The sequence below is a fragment of the Saccopteryx leptura genome, unplaced genomic scaffold (assembly GCF_036850995.1).
Source record: "Saccopteryx leptura isolate mSacLep1 unplaced genomic scaffold, mSacLep1_pri_phased_curated manual_scaffold_15, whole genome shotgun sequence".
NCBI classification, from domain to species: Eukaryota; Metazoa; Chordata; class Mammalia; order Chiroptera; family Emballonuridae; genus Saccopteryx; species Saccopteryx leptura.
This window is the reverse complement of record NW_027095697.1, coordinates 922099-940095: the sequence shown is the minus strand read 5'-3', so window position 1 is coordinate 940095 and position 17997 is coordinate 922099.

The following is a 17997-nucleotide window of genomic DNA, read 5'->3' as shown; positions in this document are numbered from 1 at the left end:
AAAACTCCAGTCAATGCACATATGAGAAGCAATCAATTAACAACTAAAGTGACTGGACACCTTTCTCATTCGGCATGATCCTTTCCACCATTACACATGAAAGTGTCGGGCATGCAATTACTAAAGCTTTTATTTCTGAGTTTTGGGAAAAGAGTCCTGTCACATCAGGACTGGATAGATGTATGATCATCACAACTTTGGTTCTTAGGATTGAGAATATTTTCTCTATAGTAATCGAAGACCTCTATGAAAAAATAGAATTCAGTAACATAATTTATAAAAACATAGTAATGTTGCTTTATAGGCAGATAAAAATTTATAATATCCTGGTGCTACATAGTATAGAAAAAGTTTAGGTTTTTTTAATAATGTATATTAGAACCAAATTTGCATCAAAAACAACAATCTTTACTTTCAGACAAAACTAATTCTCTTTCTCTCAAAAACTTTTCCTAGTATATCATATAATTTAATTCAATTAGAACATATCTTTGTTTTATTTTATACAGAGTTCATTTTGTTATTGATTTTCTGTAGCTTTATTGATATATACTAGTATTCTAATCCTTTAAGAAAATTTTAATTATGATAAAAACCAAAATTAAGTAATTGTATATGTTTTGCCTGTATTCTTTACATTAATACTCATAAATAAAATTAATCTTATTGTTGATTGAGCTGTATTTACTGGTAGCAGAATTATTTTTAATATTTTACAAAATATATTTACTAGTTGTCACATATATGCTTAGTTTCTTGGTAATATAAAGTGAAGCATAAATAAACTTATAATTCTAATTCTCATTCAAAACTCCCACTGCCCTACACCAAAAAAAATGTCTTTTAAAAAACCCACAATGTTACATACCAAACCTTCCTTTGCTGGTCCTCTGTGTATAATCTCTTTCCAGTCTTATCTTTTTCTCCCAGTTCCATGGCAATGCCTCCCAAATGGCTGCTGGAGCAATTTAAATTGCCTCAGCATGACTAGAAGAAGCAGACACAATCTCAGGTGCATTTTCAGATAACATAAAGCTTATCCTAAATGTGCACCATAATAAAAATATGTAAGTGCCATTTGGGTCAGAGAGGCAGCTCAGGTACTCTAGGCCTGCTTAAGGGGCAGATTAGCCTATACGTCACTCAGTTTAGTGGCTGACACCTTCTAGCAGTTCCTGCTTAAATCCATTAAATTGGTGAAACATCAAGCTAAACTAAAGAAATATATACCATTATTTCTAAAAAAGTCAAAACACAATTATAAACTATAAACCTTAGAAAATTAAGTAACAGGGTATTCAAAATACTCCCCACTAAAAATGGGCATATAAAAATACTTCATGTCAGAAATCAGTAGAGAAATGCAAATTAAAACTGCTATGAGATATTACTTCACACCTGTCAGAAGGGCTTTCAATAACAAATCAATGAACAACAAAAGAATATGAGGATGTGAAGGAAAAAAAAACACTTCTCTAGCATTTCCTGCCTGCATGCAGTGTTTCATATTCTGCTCTTTTTTTCTGAACTTTCACAATTCCTCTTTAGCATATATGGCTGCAACACAGAAACACTATAAACATATTGATGCACTGCAAAAATCTGGACGACTTTCTTGCTCCTACCACAGTTCTGTAATATAAGTTTTCCTACCTTGTCTTTCTTTTATTTTTGCATAAGCCAGACAAACAAGAGAGGTAATTTAGTAAGTTTTTCAGGGTAAATCTTGTTTAACTCTCAGTCAAATCAATTCTTTATAAACAAATGAGAATTTTCTGATGCCACTACCACCTTATTAAAGTTGGAAGCCCTAGTAATTAAAATCGTTAGCAGCTGGTGCTGGTTAACTTAGCTCACAATTCCTTTCATGAAGGAAAAACAAGCACAAAAATTCTTCCACTATGCAGCACACTGGCCTGTTGCCCATCCAACCTCACTCCCTCCAATTCTTCACTGCCTGTGAATCATTCTCCATTTTGTCCACAAATTTAACAAATTCTTCATTTTCTAAATAACTTTTCTATTTTATGTAAAGTCTGCCTTACATCTTCCATATTTATTTCTAGATGAACTTGCCACAATCATTTTCCTTTTTATTCTAGTCTCTCCATTACCAACCTGTCATGAACAAAGCACCACTCCCACTTTTGCTTTTATAACACCCTTTACCTGGTCCAGTCTCAGCACTTGTTTATAATTTTTTCTATGACCTACTCTGCACACGCTCACAGTTGCTACCACACTTGACACTCCTCAAACATACTGCTCCTTTACCTGGCTGAGTTTCAATCACTTCCCAGTCTTGATTATCTCAGGGTAGAATTTGCCACCACAATCCTTTTAATTTTCTTTCCAAAGCTCTTGTGGCACTCAAGCCATTTCACAGAAACCCCCTTCTCACTTCAGCTGTCTCACTGCTGCCATGTTGAAAGAGTTCATGAGCATCACCTGCAGTCATTCCTTTTATACATGCTTTCAGCACTTAATAAAGTTAGAAAAAAATAAAATAAAGGGCAGGTATAATTGAAAAGAAGATGCATTATAGAATAAATACTGTGAGAAAAGTAAATACAAAAAAGTTATTAGAATCCAATATCATCCCCTCAACCAAACTGTTCCTCTGTATTTGAAAAACTACTCACGACTAATATATAACATGGAGTTCCCTAAAACATAAGCATGCAATGAGATGCAAAGTGAAAAATAAAAAATGACACATCAGTGATGCAAAACAGTTTGACTGTTTCTGGTTATATGTACTGGCTTTTAATTTCAAAATGTACATTAGAAGGCAACAAAGGAAACATTTTTCTGGTGACATTTACCTAGCTGTTCTTTTCAAGAGGTCCATGAAATGGCAGCATAAAAGTTTGTTTTTTTCTAGAAATGCCCATGGCCATTTTAATCCAAATGTGTGCAAAACGCAGCAGCAATCGTCCAAGCTGGATGGCTTGCTTGGCTAGAGCATTAATGTCTTGCATTGCGGAGGTGGCTGGTTCATTCTGTGGCTGGGGCACATACAGAAACAGTTCAATGCTTCTGTCTCCCTTTACCCCCGTCCTCTCTCTGGATTCAATAAAAATGAAAAATAAAAAAATAGAAAAAATAAAGAAAAAAAGGCACAGAGAGCATGTTTTTTTGCCCACAGCATTCACTGAGAATCCAGACATGCTATTTCTTACTATTTTAAGACCCTCACATGCCTCACCTCACTTAATGTTCTCATTTACGAAAGGAGATAGGGATGATTGCTATCTGCATTTCACAGGAAGTTGAACTAAAGACCGATTCTAACCTAATTCAAAACCCAGAAACGATGGTACAAAATTGGCCAGAAGAGTGTACACACACGGTATCCTGGTCACATACAGCCATCAATGTAGTCCTTGCAAGTTTTGCATACTGGTGTGTTTTTTTTCATTTTTCCGAAGCTGGAAATAAGGAGGCTGTCAGACAGACTCCTGCATGCGCCCGACCGGGATCCGCCCGGCATGCCCACCAGGGGGCGATGCTCTGCCCCTTTGGGGCATCACTCTGTTGCATCCAGAGCCATTCTAGCGCCTGAGGCAGAGGCCACAGAGCCATCCCCAGCGCCTGGGCCATCTTTGCTCCAATGGAGCCTTGCTGAGGGAGGAAAAGAGAGAGACAGAGAGGAAGGAGAGGGGGAGGGGTAGAGAAGCAGATGGGCGCTTCTCCTGTGTGCCCTGTCTGGGAATCGAACCTGGGACTCCTGCACGCCAGGCCAATGCTCTACCGCTGTGCTGGTTTTTTTGTTTTTTTTTTTTAAGAACACCTGCGCATAAACTAATGGTCCCACATGTCAAGCACTCAACCAAGGTGGAGTTGGAGTAAAAATTGGGCAGGAAATGGGATAGAATAGGATAGGATAAGATAGGAGGGGAGCGAGGAGGTGGACTGGCCCTTCCCAGGTGCTGAAACAACAACAGATCCCCTTAAGAGTGCCCTCACAACTTCTACCCCTCCCTGTTTGATGGCATTATAAAATATGTTCTTTAGTCCAGAGCACTGGTCTGCTTCTATCCATGTGTCCTTCCTTTGAGTGTTCACCTGACAGAAGCTTCCTACAGTCTCAGAATTAACACGAGAGCTGACTTCTGGCTCCAACATCTACAAGCAAAGAAATGAAAACTCAGTCTCCTCCTCTGTCAAATAGAAAGAACCACTCCCACTCAGGTGGCTGTAAGGATTCAGGAAAGCGGTGCTCGTTAGCTCCTGCCAACCGTGTGACCAGTGCTTTCCCTCTGTACTATTTGGACCCATGGCTTATACAACTTTCCTATCAGTTTCCTTCTCTCTGAAGTCACCACCACATAATATGTGAGATTTTGGAGCTCAGGATGGCCCTCTGAACTCTGTCCTTGCCATTCCCAGCTGATGTCAAGGACAATAATAAAATTATCTGGCCAAGCACCTGGAAACCCAGGCTTAGTACAAGATATCCTCCCAGCCCTTGCACTCTCACAACCTCTTCATTTCTTGTAAACCACAGTCTGAGAAGGGACACTGAAGGGCCACATGAAAAGGAGAGGCATCCGGAGGAAAAGGGCAGAAGGACTCAGTGCCCATAACCTCCACCATTATTATGACTTGATCTTGATATTCTATAGAAGCAAAGCAGTTATGGCACAGAGGGGTCCAACCCACAGGTCATGGGGCTGTTTATCCTAAACTTTTTCCTGGCATTTAATTTGAGATTCTCAAGATGTAGCAGTAAGTCATATGGCCTTACTGGAGTCCCTGTAAAGATTAATTTTTAAAACTTATACATTTTTGAAAATTAATTAAATTTAAAAGTTTTTATTTATTAAATTTATAAAGAGAAGACAGAGAAGGTTGGGGAGGAGCAAGAAGCATCAATTTGTAGTTGCTTCTCGTATTTTTCTTGGCCACCAAAGTATGAATAGGCATAGGCCTTGTATTCACTTGATTGAAAATTTTTTACTGCTCCACTGTCCCAGAGTTGGGATGTAACTGTCCCCATATATCCCTATGGTTCCTTTAGCTGAAAACCAAGAGCATTCTTGAAGGGTAATTTCCATCTCAAGTACCTGATCAGGTGCCATTTGTTGTTTTTTGTGTTTCATGTAAAGGAACCACAAAGGAATGAGGCAGCAAAAATAGTGCAAGTGGAGGACTGAGGTGCCTGAGAGAAATCAGCTATCCAATTTATTAAGCAGAAACATAACACCATTCCTGAGAAACTTACAAGCAGATACCAGTGTCCAATTTTATTATTTAGTTCTGAAAATCTAATTAGATTTTTCTTGCCCTTTCTGAGACATAAGACCAAATTATCTGCTCTCTGTGTCCTGACCTGCAGAAAGCTCCAGCAGAGCCAAAGTTTGTGTTCTTGAGACCTTCCTTAAACGTGCAACTGCCTTTAATCATATATGATTGGTATCACATATTAGTTCCTCAGGATGGGATTGGAAAGTCATTTGGAGTTTTGGCTTTCTGCAACAAATAACTGCCAGCTCATAGAAGGCTACATGGAGAAACCAAGCTTCATTGGTGCCCCCCCACCTTTTCCTTGCTCCCTATATTACCTGGCCATTAGGGAAGTTGTTGGGGAGGTTTCACATTCAACCTAACAGAAAAGATGGTCATTCCAGAGCTGACTCATTCAATATGTCCTGCTTTAAACTCTAAAATGTGAAAAAAATCTTTTCCCCATAACAGTACACTGAGACCTGAAGAAGACCCCAGAAAACATTGTGACCCTACATATTCATTGGTGTATAACTCTATATTACTCCTCAATCCTCAGAGGTTAACTCACTGCATTAATGGGGTGTGGTTTCTACATTCCCAGGCCAATCATTCCAGTTCTATAATATTCTTTGAACATGTGTTTTTCACCCAGGTCAGGATAATTGTAGTGTATGCAGGCACTTTGGATTGTCATGAGCCTGGGCTGAAGGAGGGTCTTAACAGCAGCCAGTGAGTGAACAGAATGGGGAAAAATAAGCATCTGCAATGCAAGAAAATTCTAAAAAGCAAAATAAAACACAGAAGCTTGCACAACTAGACGAGATACATTTCATTATGAAGATAAAATAATTAAAACAGTAGGGTAATGACACATGAATAGACCAAATGATGAAACAGAAAAATATGACCAGTAATACCTGCACATCCATATGAAAATTTTGTGTGAGGTATATATTTAGTTGCATGGAAACAATATGCATTATATAATAAATGCTGTGAGAAAAGTAAATAAAAAATATTGGAGACTTATATCATAACCTTGACCAAACTCCATTCCATTAAGATTTAAATTACTATTTATTACTAATATAGGACATGGAGTCACCTAAATCTTAAAACATAGAGGACAGAGATGGACTAAGGTTGGTTGAGGCCTTGGGTGCAGAAGAAAATCCTGGGCCACTTGTCATTAGAAAAAACTGTCAAGTTGGGCATTTACAAGGCCCTTCAGAAGTCAGGGTCCAGGGTACATGCCCAGTGTTCCCACCATTAAATCCACCTCTGATAAAGGTACAAAGAGATTAAAAATGAAAGAATGGGTAAAGGCACACAGGTGGTACAAAAGTAAGTTTACATTTGTTAGTATGTCAAACAGATATTTGTGAGATTACTATTTATGAACAATTGTGTTGTTTCTATATGAATAAATGTAAACCTCCTTTCATAATTATCAGTATTACATGCAAAATGATATAATAGCGAAGAGTACATTTGAGGGCAAATGCACTAACAGAAATGAACAGCACTTCATATCAATGACTTCAATTAACTAGAGAGTTCCAAATTGGTCTATGCACAATAACATAAATTCTTCTATACAGAACAGAGCTACAAGAGAAAATAAACAAATCATAATGATAACAGATGTAACACAATGCCTCTCCCCTTCTAGACTGAGCATGCCTTTTTCAGAACCAATACATTCCACCTAAGCAGACGGTGGCACAGAGGATAGAGATTCGCACTGGGAAACAGAGGACACAAGTTCGAATTCCGAGGTTGCTGGCATGAGCACGGGCTCACAAGCTTGAGTGCACAGAGTCATTGTATTCAACATGGGATCAGATAAATTCTGATGTCCATAGTTTAGGAGGTCTCTCAGTGTGGACTGCTGCCAAGGCACAAGAAGAAGTGCATGTTAGGAAATAGGTCACTTTGTGCTAAACAATTAGAAATAGTGTTTATGCCCCTGACTGTCAAGAACAAAGAAAAGTATTCTGGAGTTGTCACCACAGCAGATTAGTTTATTATTTATTTTTTAATTACCTCAGGTTTTCTCTAGTAATTTCTTTTCCCAAAAGACAATGGCTTGCTCTAACCAGAAATCTCAGTAGTTAGAGCATCACAACATACAATAATGTCATAGGTTTGGTCCTGTGTCAAAGCACATACAGAAACAGATTGATGTTTCTGACTATCTCTCTGTTTCCCTCTTCTTCCTACCTCTAACATTAATAATTAAATAAAAGAAAAAATGAAATTGGCTTTTTTGTTGTTGTTTTTGCAGCCGCAATTGCTTAGAACAATGAATTATGTTTTTCAAAATCTCACCCCAAGAAAAAATAAGTGCTAAGGTTGTAAAGTACCATATTTCCCCATGTATAAGATGCCTCCCTGTATAAGATGCACCTTAATTTTGGGGCACAAAATTTGAGAAAATGATAACATATGCAAAGAAACAAGAAATGCAAGTAAAAAATACCACAACCACTGTATAAGAGGCACCCAGTTTTCAAACCACACATTTTTCAAAAAAGATGGGTCTTATACATGGGGAAATATGGTATACACCCTACAAATGTTTCTGTGAACATTTTTATTTTTATTTTTTTTTATAGAGAAAGGGAGAGAGTCAGAGAGAGGGATAGATAGCGACAGACAGGAATAGAGAGAGTTTTTTTTATTATGTGTCTGGTAACAGATCAATCATCAATTTTTTGTTGTGACACCTTAGCTGTTCATTGACTGCTCTCTCATATGTGCCTTGACCAGGGGGCTACAGCTGACACAGTGACCCCTTGCTTGAGCCAGCCACCTTGGGCTCAAGCTGGTGAGCTTTGCTCAAACCACATGAGCCCACGCTCAAGCTAGAAACCTTAGGATCTTAAACCTGGGTCCTCCACATTCCAGTAAAATGCTCTATCCACTGCACCACCGCCTGCTCAGACTGTGAACATTTTTTTCTTTAAATTTCTCTGGATTTTATTTAGTATCCTGGTTCTTAATATGGGTGGAAAGGCTATGTATTTGAAGATTATTTCCCCTAAAATATATTCATCACTATATTTTTATAGGTTTTATTATGTAGTTTTTATTTTCATTAATTTTAAAGTATTTTGTAACTGGAATTGTGATTTTGAGTGGGGTTTATTTAGGAGTGAATTTCCTTACTTTAAAAAAGGAAGGGTTTTTTAGTTAGTTTCTATTACTGATTACTAGAGTAAGTGTAATGACAACAAGAAACATGCTTTATATCATTTCAAAAGTTTGAGGTAGTTGAAACTTGCTTGAAAGAACATACAGGATTGTCTGTGGTAAATGTTTTCCAGGTGCGCTTCTCTGCTGCCACCTCGTGTACACCTTGGGGATAACAGCTCAGAGAGTTCACCTGGAAAAATACAGCAGTTGGGTGTTGTGCGTTATTTATCAATGTTGAATCTAAGGCTACCTAGAAGATACTTTTATAATTTGAAAATATAAGGAATTTCTACTTACTGTTTGCTTCTTGTTTCAACGTTAACTGTAGTGAAAGGAAGAGACATACTTGATATCATTTCAATCCTCTGAAGTTTGCTGGAACTTGCTCCATAGCACATACAATAATGGTCTCTGTTACATGTGCTTCTCTGCTGCCTCCTCGTGTGCATCTTTGGAATCACGCCTCAGTACAATCCAAAGGAAAGTTTTGGTAGAGAGGATTTTCCTCAAACGTTGATTCCAGTTTGCCATTTTTGTAAAGTTTTCTGTATCCTTAGTGATTTGTTTCCTGGGAATCTTTTGGTTGTGTGTGTCTGTGTGTTTGTGTTTGTGTGTGTGTGTGTGTGTTACAGAGACAGAAAGAAATAGTGAGAAGTACAGATAGTGACAGAAATGAGAAGCTTCAATGTTTTATTATGGCTTCTTAGTCTCCTTAGTTGTTCATTATTGCTTTCTCATATGTGCCTTCACGGGGAGCGTGGAGGTTTTCAACAGAGAGAGTGACCCCTTGCTCAAGCCAGCAACCATAGGTGTCATGTTTATGATCCCATGCTCAACAGAACGACTCTGTGCACTCAAGCTGGTGAGCCCATGCTCAAGCCAGCAACAGCGATATTCGAACCTGGTCCTCTGTTTCCCAGTGCGAATCTATATCCACTGTGCCACCGTCTGCTTATGTGGAACATATTAGTTCTGAAAGATGCATGCTCAGTCTGGAAGTGGAGAGGCATTGTGTTAAATCTGTTATGATTATGCATTTGTTTATTTTTTCTTCTTGCTCTGTTCTGTATAGAAGAATTTATGTTTTTGAGCACAGACCAATTTGGAACTCCCTAGTTAACTGAAGTCACTGATATGAAGTGCTGTTCATTTCTGTTAGTGCATTTTGCCCTCAAGTGTACTGTATGTTATTATATAATTTTGTATGTAATACAGATAAGTTTGAAAGGAGGTTTACATTTGTTATATGGAAACAACACAATTGTTTATAAATAGTAATCCCACAAATAACTGTTGACATACTAAAAAATGTAAACCTACTTTTGTACCACCTGTGTGCCTTTACCCATTCTTTCATTTTGAATCTCTTTGTACCTTTATCAGAGGTGGATTTACCAGTGGGAACACCGAGCATGTACCCTAGGCTCCTACTTCTGAAGGGCCTCGGAAATGCCCAACTTGACAGGTTTTTCTTATGAAAATGGGCCCAGGATTTTCTTCTGCACCCGAGGCCTTAACCAAACTTAGGCCATCTCTGTCCTCTATGTTTTAGGATTTAGGTGACTCCATGTCCTATATTAGTAATGAATAGTCATTAAAATCTTAATGGAATGGATTTTGGTCAAGATTTTGATATAGGGCTCCAATATTTCTATTTACATTTTTCACAGTATTTATTATATAATGCATATTATTTCCATGCAAATAAAAAGATATCTCAAACAAAATTTTCATATGGATATGCAGGTATTACTGGGCATTTTTTTGTCATTTGTTCTATTTATGTGTCATTACCCTACTGTTTTATTTATTGTATCTTCATAATGGAATACACCTCTTATCTAGTTTAAAAGCTTCTGTGTTTTATTTTGCTTTTTAAAATTTCTCTTGCATTGTGGTTGCTTATTGTTCTTCATTCTGTTCACTTACTTTCTGCCATTAAGACTCTCCCTCAGCCCAGGCTCATGACAATCCAAAGTGTCTGCATACACTGCAATTGTCCCAACCTGGGTGAGAAACACATGTTGAAAGTTTATTCTGGAACCGGAATGACTGGACTGGTAATGTAGAAACCACAGCCCCTTAATGCAGTGAATTAACCTCTGAGGATTGAGAAGTACTATAGTTATACACCAATGAATACATAGGGTCACAATGTTTTTTGTGTTCTTCTTCAGGTCTCATTGTACTGATATGAGGAAAATATTTGCTCACATTCTAGAATTTAAAGCAGGACCTATTCAGTGAGTCAGCTCTTGAATGACCATCTTTTCTGTTAGGTTGAATGTGAAACCTCCCAAGTAACTTCTGTAATGGCCAGGTAAGATAGGGAGCAAAAAAAATGTGGAGGTGCTCTTAGGAAACTTGGTTTCCCCTTGTGGCCTCCTATAAGCAGGCAGTTATTTGTTCCAGGAAAGCCAAAGAACCAAGTGACTTTCCATTCCCATCCTGAGGAAGTAAAGGGTGAGACCAATCATACATGACTAAAGGCAGTTGCACGTCCAGGGAAGGCCACAAGTACATGATGCTTGGCCTTCCTACAAGTTTCTGCAGGTCAGGATACAGAAAACAGATAATTTGGTGTTATGTCTCAGAAAGGGCAAGAGAAAACTAATTAGTTTCTCAAAACTAAATAATATAACTGGACATTGAATTCGGCTTGTTAGTTTCTCATGAATGATGTTATGTTTCTGCTTAATAAATTGGAGAGCTGATTTCTTTGAGGCACCTCAGTCCTGGAGAGATTATTATCCTTCACTTGCAGTATTGTTGCTGCCTCATTCCTTTGTGGATCCTTTACATAAAACCCAAAAAACAACAACAAATGTCACTTAAACAGGGGACATGAGGAGTAAATAAACCTTCAAGACTGCTTTTTTTTCATCCCAAACGAACCATAGCGATTCATGGGGACAGGTATGTCCCTACAATGAAAAAGTGGAGCAATGAAAAATTTTTCATAAAGCGACTATGAAGCCTAAGCCTATTGGCAGTTTGCTGGCCAAGAAACATAGGAGATGCAACTACCAATCGATGCTTTCTGCTCCTTTTCACCTTTCAATGACTTCTCTTTCTAAACTTAATAAATAAAAACTTTAAATTTAATTAATTTTTAAAAAATATATAAGTTTTAAAAATTAATTTTTACAGAGACCCGAGTAAAGCCACATTAATTACTGCTATGTTTTGGGAATCTCAAATTAGATGCCAGGAAAGAGTTTAGGGGAATCAGCACAGTGGATTGTGGCTCGGACCACTCTGTGCCATAACTACTTTGCTTCTAGAGAAGTTCAAGAGCAAGTCATAATAATAGTGGAGGTTATGAGCACTGAGTCCTTCTGCCCTTTTTCTCCGATGACTGCCCTTATCATGTGACCCCTCAGTGTCCCTTCTTAGACTGTAGTTTTCAAGGAATGAAGAGGTTGTGTGAGTGCAAGGACTGGGAGGGTGTCCCCGGCTAAGCTTTTCTTCCAGGTGCTTGGTCAGATAAGTTTATTATTGGCCTGGATGTCAGCTGGGAATGGAAAGGACAGAGTGAAGGGGGGCAATCCTGAGCTTCAAAGTTTCCCATGCTATGTGACAGTGGCTGCAGAGAGGAGGGAACTGATAGAAATGTTGTATGAGACATGGGTCAAAAAGGCACAGAGGAAAAGTGCTGGTCACATGGTTGGCAGGAGCTAATGAGCACCGCTTACCTGAATCCTCACAGCCACCTGAGTTGAAGTGGTATCCCCATTTGACAGAGGAGGAAACTGACTTTTTATTTCTTTGCTTGTAGATTGTTGGAGCCAGAAGTCAGCTCTCGTGTTAATTCTGAACCTGTAGAAAACTTCAGTCAGGTTAAGCCTCAAAAAAAAGGACACATTGGTAGAAGCAAACCAGTGCTCTGGACTGAAAAGCAGATTTTAAAATGCCATCAGACAGGGAGGGGGTAGAAGTGGGCAGGACAATCTTAAAGGGATCTGTTGTTTTTTCAGCACCTAGGAATGGCCAGGCCACCTCCTTGCTTTCTTCCTATTCTATCTTATCTTATCCCATTTTCTGCCAAATATCCACCCCAACTTCACCTTAGTTGAGGGTTTGACAAGCTGGACCATTAGCTTATATGCAGGTGTTCTTAAAAAAAATCAGTATGCAAAAATTGCGAGGACTAATTTGATGGCTGTATGTGTCCAGGATACCGTGTGTGTACACTCTTTTGGCAGATCCTGGACCATCGTTTCTGGGTTTTGAATTAGGTTAGAATAGGTTTTAAGTTCAAATACCTGTGAAATGCAGATAACAATCATCCCTCTCTCATTTTGCAAATGGGAACATTAAGTGAGGTGAGGCAGGTGAGGATCTAAAAATAGGAATGAATAGCAGTTCTGGATTCTTAGTCAATGCTTTTGGCAGAAAAAATGTTTTCTGTTGTCCTTTTTTACTTTATTTTTACTATTTCTTTAATTTTTTATTTTTATTAAATCTAGAGAGAGGAACGGGGGTAAGGGTGAGACAGAAACATCGATCTGTTTCTGTATGTGCCTCAACCAAAGACTGAACCAACCATCTGTGCATTTCAAGACAATGCTCCAGCCAAGTGAGCCAACAAGCCAGGACGATTGCTGTTGCAGTTTGCACATATTTAGGTTAACTCAGCCAGTGGCGGTTTTAGAAAAAAACAAACGAAATTTTCTGATGCCATTTCATGGACATCTTGAAAATAACAGCTAGGTAAATGTCACCAAAAAATTGTCTTCCTCTGCTGCTATCTAATGTACATTTTGAAATTAAAAGCTAGTACATATAACCAGAAACTGTCAAATGGCTTTTGCATCACTGATGTGTCTTTTCCCATTTTTCACTTTGCATCTCATTGCATGTTTATGTTTTAGGGAACTCCATGTTTTATATTAGTCGTGAGTAGTTATGCAAATACAGAAGAACAGTTTAGTCGAGGGGATAATATAGAATTCAAATATTTTTTTGTATTTTCTTTTCTCACAGTATTTATTCAATAATGCATTCTCTTTTCAATTAGACCTGCCCTCTATTTTATTTTTTTTCCTCCCTATTAATTACTGAAGGCACAGATTAAAGGATTGACTGCAGCTGATGTTGATGAACTCTTTCAACATGGCAGCAGTGAGACAGCAGAAGTGAGAAGAAGGTTTCTGTGAAATGGCTTGTGTGTCACAGAGCTTTGGAAAGAGAAGTAAAAAGATTGTAGTAAGAGTGTTATAAAAGCAGAAGTGGGAGTGGGCTTTTTTCATGACAGGTTGGTAATGGAGAGACCAGGATAAAAAAAAAAAGGTTGTGGCATGTTCATCTATAAACAAATACAGAATATGTAAGTCAGACTTTACATAAAATAGAAAAGTTATTTAGGAAACAGAGAATTTGTCAGATATGAGGACAGAATGGAGAATGATACATGGGCAGTTAAGAATTGGGGGGAGTGAGGTTGCTTGGGCAAAAGGACAGTGTGCTGCATAGTGGAAGAAATTTGTGTGTTTATTTTCTATTGGTGGAAGGAATTGTGAGCAAAGTTAAGCAGCATCAGCTGCTAATGATTTTAATTACTTGGGCTTCCAACTTTAATAAGGTGGTAGTGGCATCAGAAAATGGTCATTTTCTGATGAAGAATTGATTTGGCTGAGAGTTCAACTACATTTACACTGATAAACTTACTAAATTACCTCTCTTGTTTGTCTGGCTATTGCAAAAATAAAAGAAAGACAAGGCAGGAAAACTTCTTTTACAGAACTGTGGTAGGAGCAAGGAAGTCATCCAGATTTCAGCAGTGCATAAATGTGGTTATAGTGTTTCTGTGTTGCAACCATATATGCTAAAGTGGAATTGTAAAATTTCAGAAAGTGGAGCAGAAACTAAAAAACTGCATGCAGGCAGAAAATGCTGGAGAAGTGTTTCCTTCCTCCACATCCTCATATTCTCTAGTTGTTCATTGATTTGTTAGTGAAAGCCCTTTAGACAGATGTAAAGTAATGTCTTTTAGCAGTTTTAATTTGCATTTCTCTACTGATTTCTGACATGGAGTATTTTTATATGCCCATTTTTAGTGGGGAGTTATTTGAATACTCTATCACTTCATTTTCTAAGGTTTATAGTTTTCAATTGTGTTTTGACTTTTTTAGAAATCATGGGTTATATTGTTTCAGTTCAGCTTGATGTTTCACCAATTTAATGAAGTTAAGTAGAAACTGCTTGAAGGAGTCAGCCACTAAACTGAGTGAGGTATAGGCTAATCTGCCCCTTAAGCAGGCATAGGTTATGTGAGCTGCCTCTCTGACCCAAATGGCACTTGCATATTTTTATTATGGTGCACATTTAGGATAAGCTTTACCTTATCTGAAAATGCACCTGAGATAGTGTCTGCTACTTCTAATCAAGCTGAGACAATTTAAATTGCTCCAGCAGCCATTTGGGAGGCATTGCCATGGAACTGACAGAAAAAGATAAGACCACAAAGAATTTATATACAAAGTACCAGCAGAGGAATGTTTTGGTTTGTAACATTGTGCGTTTTTAAGAAAATATTTTTCGTGGTGTAGGGTTGTGGGAGTTTGCGTGAGAATTAGAATTATAATTTTATTTATGCTTAGCTTTATATTACCAAGAAACTAAGCATATATGTGAAAACTAGTAAATATGTCTTGTGAAATATTAAAAATAATCATACTACCAGTAAATACAGCTCAACCAACAACAAGATTGATTTTGTTTATGAATATTAATGTAACAAATACTGGCATAACATATACAATTACTTAATTTTGGTTTTTACCGAATTAAAATTTTCTAAAAGGATTAGAATACTAGTATATATCAATAAAGCTACAGAAAAATTAATAACAAAATGAACTCTGTATAAAATAAAACAAAGAAATGTTCTAATTGAATTAAAATTTATGATATACTGAGATAAGTTTTTGAGAGAAAGAGAATTAGTTTTGTCTTAAAATAAAGATTGTTGTTATTGATGCAAATTTAGTTCTATTTTACTTTGTTAAAAAAAGATACTTTTTCTAAACTGTGTAGCACCAGAGAAGATATTATAAATATTTATCTGCTTATAAAGCAAAATACTATGTTTTTATAAATTATGATACTGATTTCTATTTTTCATACAGGTCTTTGATTACTATAGGGATAATCTTCTCAATCCTAAGAACCAAAAATATAATAATCATACATCTAACCTGTCCTGATTTGAGAGGACCCTTTTTCCAACACTCAGAAATAAAAGCTTTAGTGATTGCATGCCCCATTCTTTCATGTTTAATGGTAGAATGTGCCATGCATAAAAGAGAAAGGTGTCTAGTCATTTTAGTTGTTCATTGATTGATTCTCATATTTTCCTTGACTGGGGTGATTATGTTGAACCAGCAACCTTGGGCTCAAGCCAGGAACCTTGGGATCATATTTTTTATCCCATACTTGAGCTAGTAACCATAAGGTTTCCAACCATGTACCTCAGTGTTTCTGGTTGTTGCTCTATCTACTGTACCACCACTGGTCAGGCTGCCATGTTATACTTTAGATCCTCAGCTCTTTTTTATATTATAGCAGAAAGTTTGTACTCTTGTAATGTCTCTGGCTTGAGTGTGGGATCATAGACATGACCCCATGGCTGCTGGCTTGAGCAAAAGATCACTGGCTTGAGAAAGAGGTCACTCACTCCACTGTAGCCTCCCTATCAACACATATGAGAAAGCAATCAGTGAACAACTAAGATGCCACAATGAAGAATTGATGTTTCTCATCTCTCTCTTTTCCTGCTTGTCTGTCCCTATCTGTCCCTCTCTCTAACTCTCTCTCTCTCTCTGTCACAAAAAAGAAAAATAACTTACTTATTTGATCATATGTTCTAATGTCCTGATGAACTGTGCAGTAATAATTTGGTTATTTTGGCCTAACAAAGTCAATTTGAACACCATTGTAAGATTTGCCTAAAACTCCGTTACTTTTTTTTCAAATCATACATTCTGATATGGATGAATATTAGTAAAAATGTCACAGAACATTTATGTCACTTGAATTTCCCTTTTTAAAGTATGTGTGTAATTTATGTATTTTCTTGTTTATATCTTCACCAATTTGAGTTGATATATACTTTTTAGAATTAAAACACTTGATGATGAAGTACTGTATAATAACTTTCTTGACGAGATGTTCTTTCATGGTTTACTAATTTTTTATTAATCTTCAGATGCCTATAAGTACACATTTTTATATATAAAGAGCCCCCTTAGGTTTTATGGCACTAAGCTCAATCCATTGATTGTACACATATTGTTCAGTACCCTCATGAGATTTGCTTTAGGGATCAAGGTTTCACCAGATCAGTTTTTAAGAATGAGAACTAATGGAAAGACCAGCAAGGACTCAATGGGGACTGAAAGTGGAGATTCATAATTTCTCTTAGAAGCCTATTAAGTGTAAAATGGCCCTCTGAGAAAGGTAATCTTGGTCAAGGGCAAGCAGGACATTTCTTCTGGCTGACAATGACAAGAACTCTTGCAAGGCTGCAAAGTGGCACAGACTTCAATGATTTGAAAATCAAATGTCATCACTGTGACTTTAGAACTCTGTGTCATAGAAGATGCCAAGCTTGGCCACTGGCATAATCTGTACTCCTAAGCAGTTATATTGTTTACTATAAATTAATATACTGGGTTTTGACACAGAAATTTTCTTTTCCCTTTCATGGTCTAAACAAAGCAGGATTTGTGATTCAATGAAGATTATTGATGTGTATCCATGAGAGAATATACTTAGGAACTGGCTGGCTCTCTGTCAGCAAAGTAGTACATACAGGTCCCTAACTGATAAGATTAAAGCTTGCTGTGATACATTTAGCCTCAGGTATAAAAATAACTTAAATAGAAAACATAAATGTTGATTTCAGCCTTGGGAAAAATGACGAGAATTATGGGCTGGGTTTCTTTCAGTTATGGTTGATGTATTCCCAGTTTTTTTTAAATTTTATTTTATTTATTCATTTTTAGAGAGGAGACAGAGAGGGAGAGAGAGAGAAGGGGAGGAGCAGGAAGCATCAACTCCCATATGTGCCTTGACCAGGCAAGCCCAGGGTTTCGAACCGGTGACCTCAGCATTTCTAGGTCGACGCTTTATCCACTGCACCACCACAGGTCAGGCATATTTCCAGTTTTTCACTCAGTGTTTCTGAAGTCTCAGGAAAACTGGTGCCAGGATATGAAGATGCAGGGCTGGAGAGTGTATCCCAACATGAACTTTACCTGTTCATTTGAAAATCATGTGACTCAAGAACAGCTAGATGGAAGAGGATCATAGGGCAAGGTGTGTGGAAATGGTGTGGCTATTTTATCCTCTAAGTGTGCTGTGCCACTATTCCAAATTTCTCTAAGTTTACCTGCTTGGAACTCATAGATCAGCTTCTTAATAGTCAAGACTTTTTTTTTGAGTTGGCCTTCTTTGTACTGTGCAGATAATAGAAACTCTCATTATGTATCTATACATGAAGCATGTTTGGCATTCTAACTTCTTGTGGATGACTGCATGGATAACAAAGGTTTTAGCCTGCCA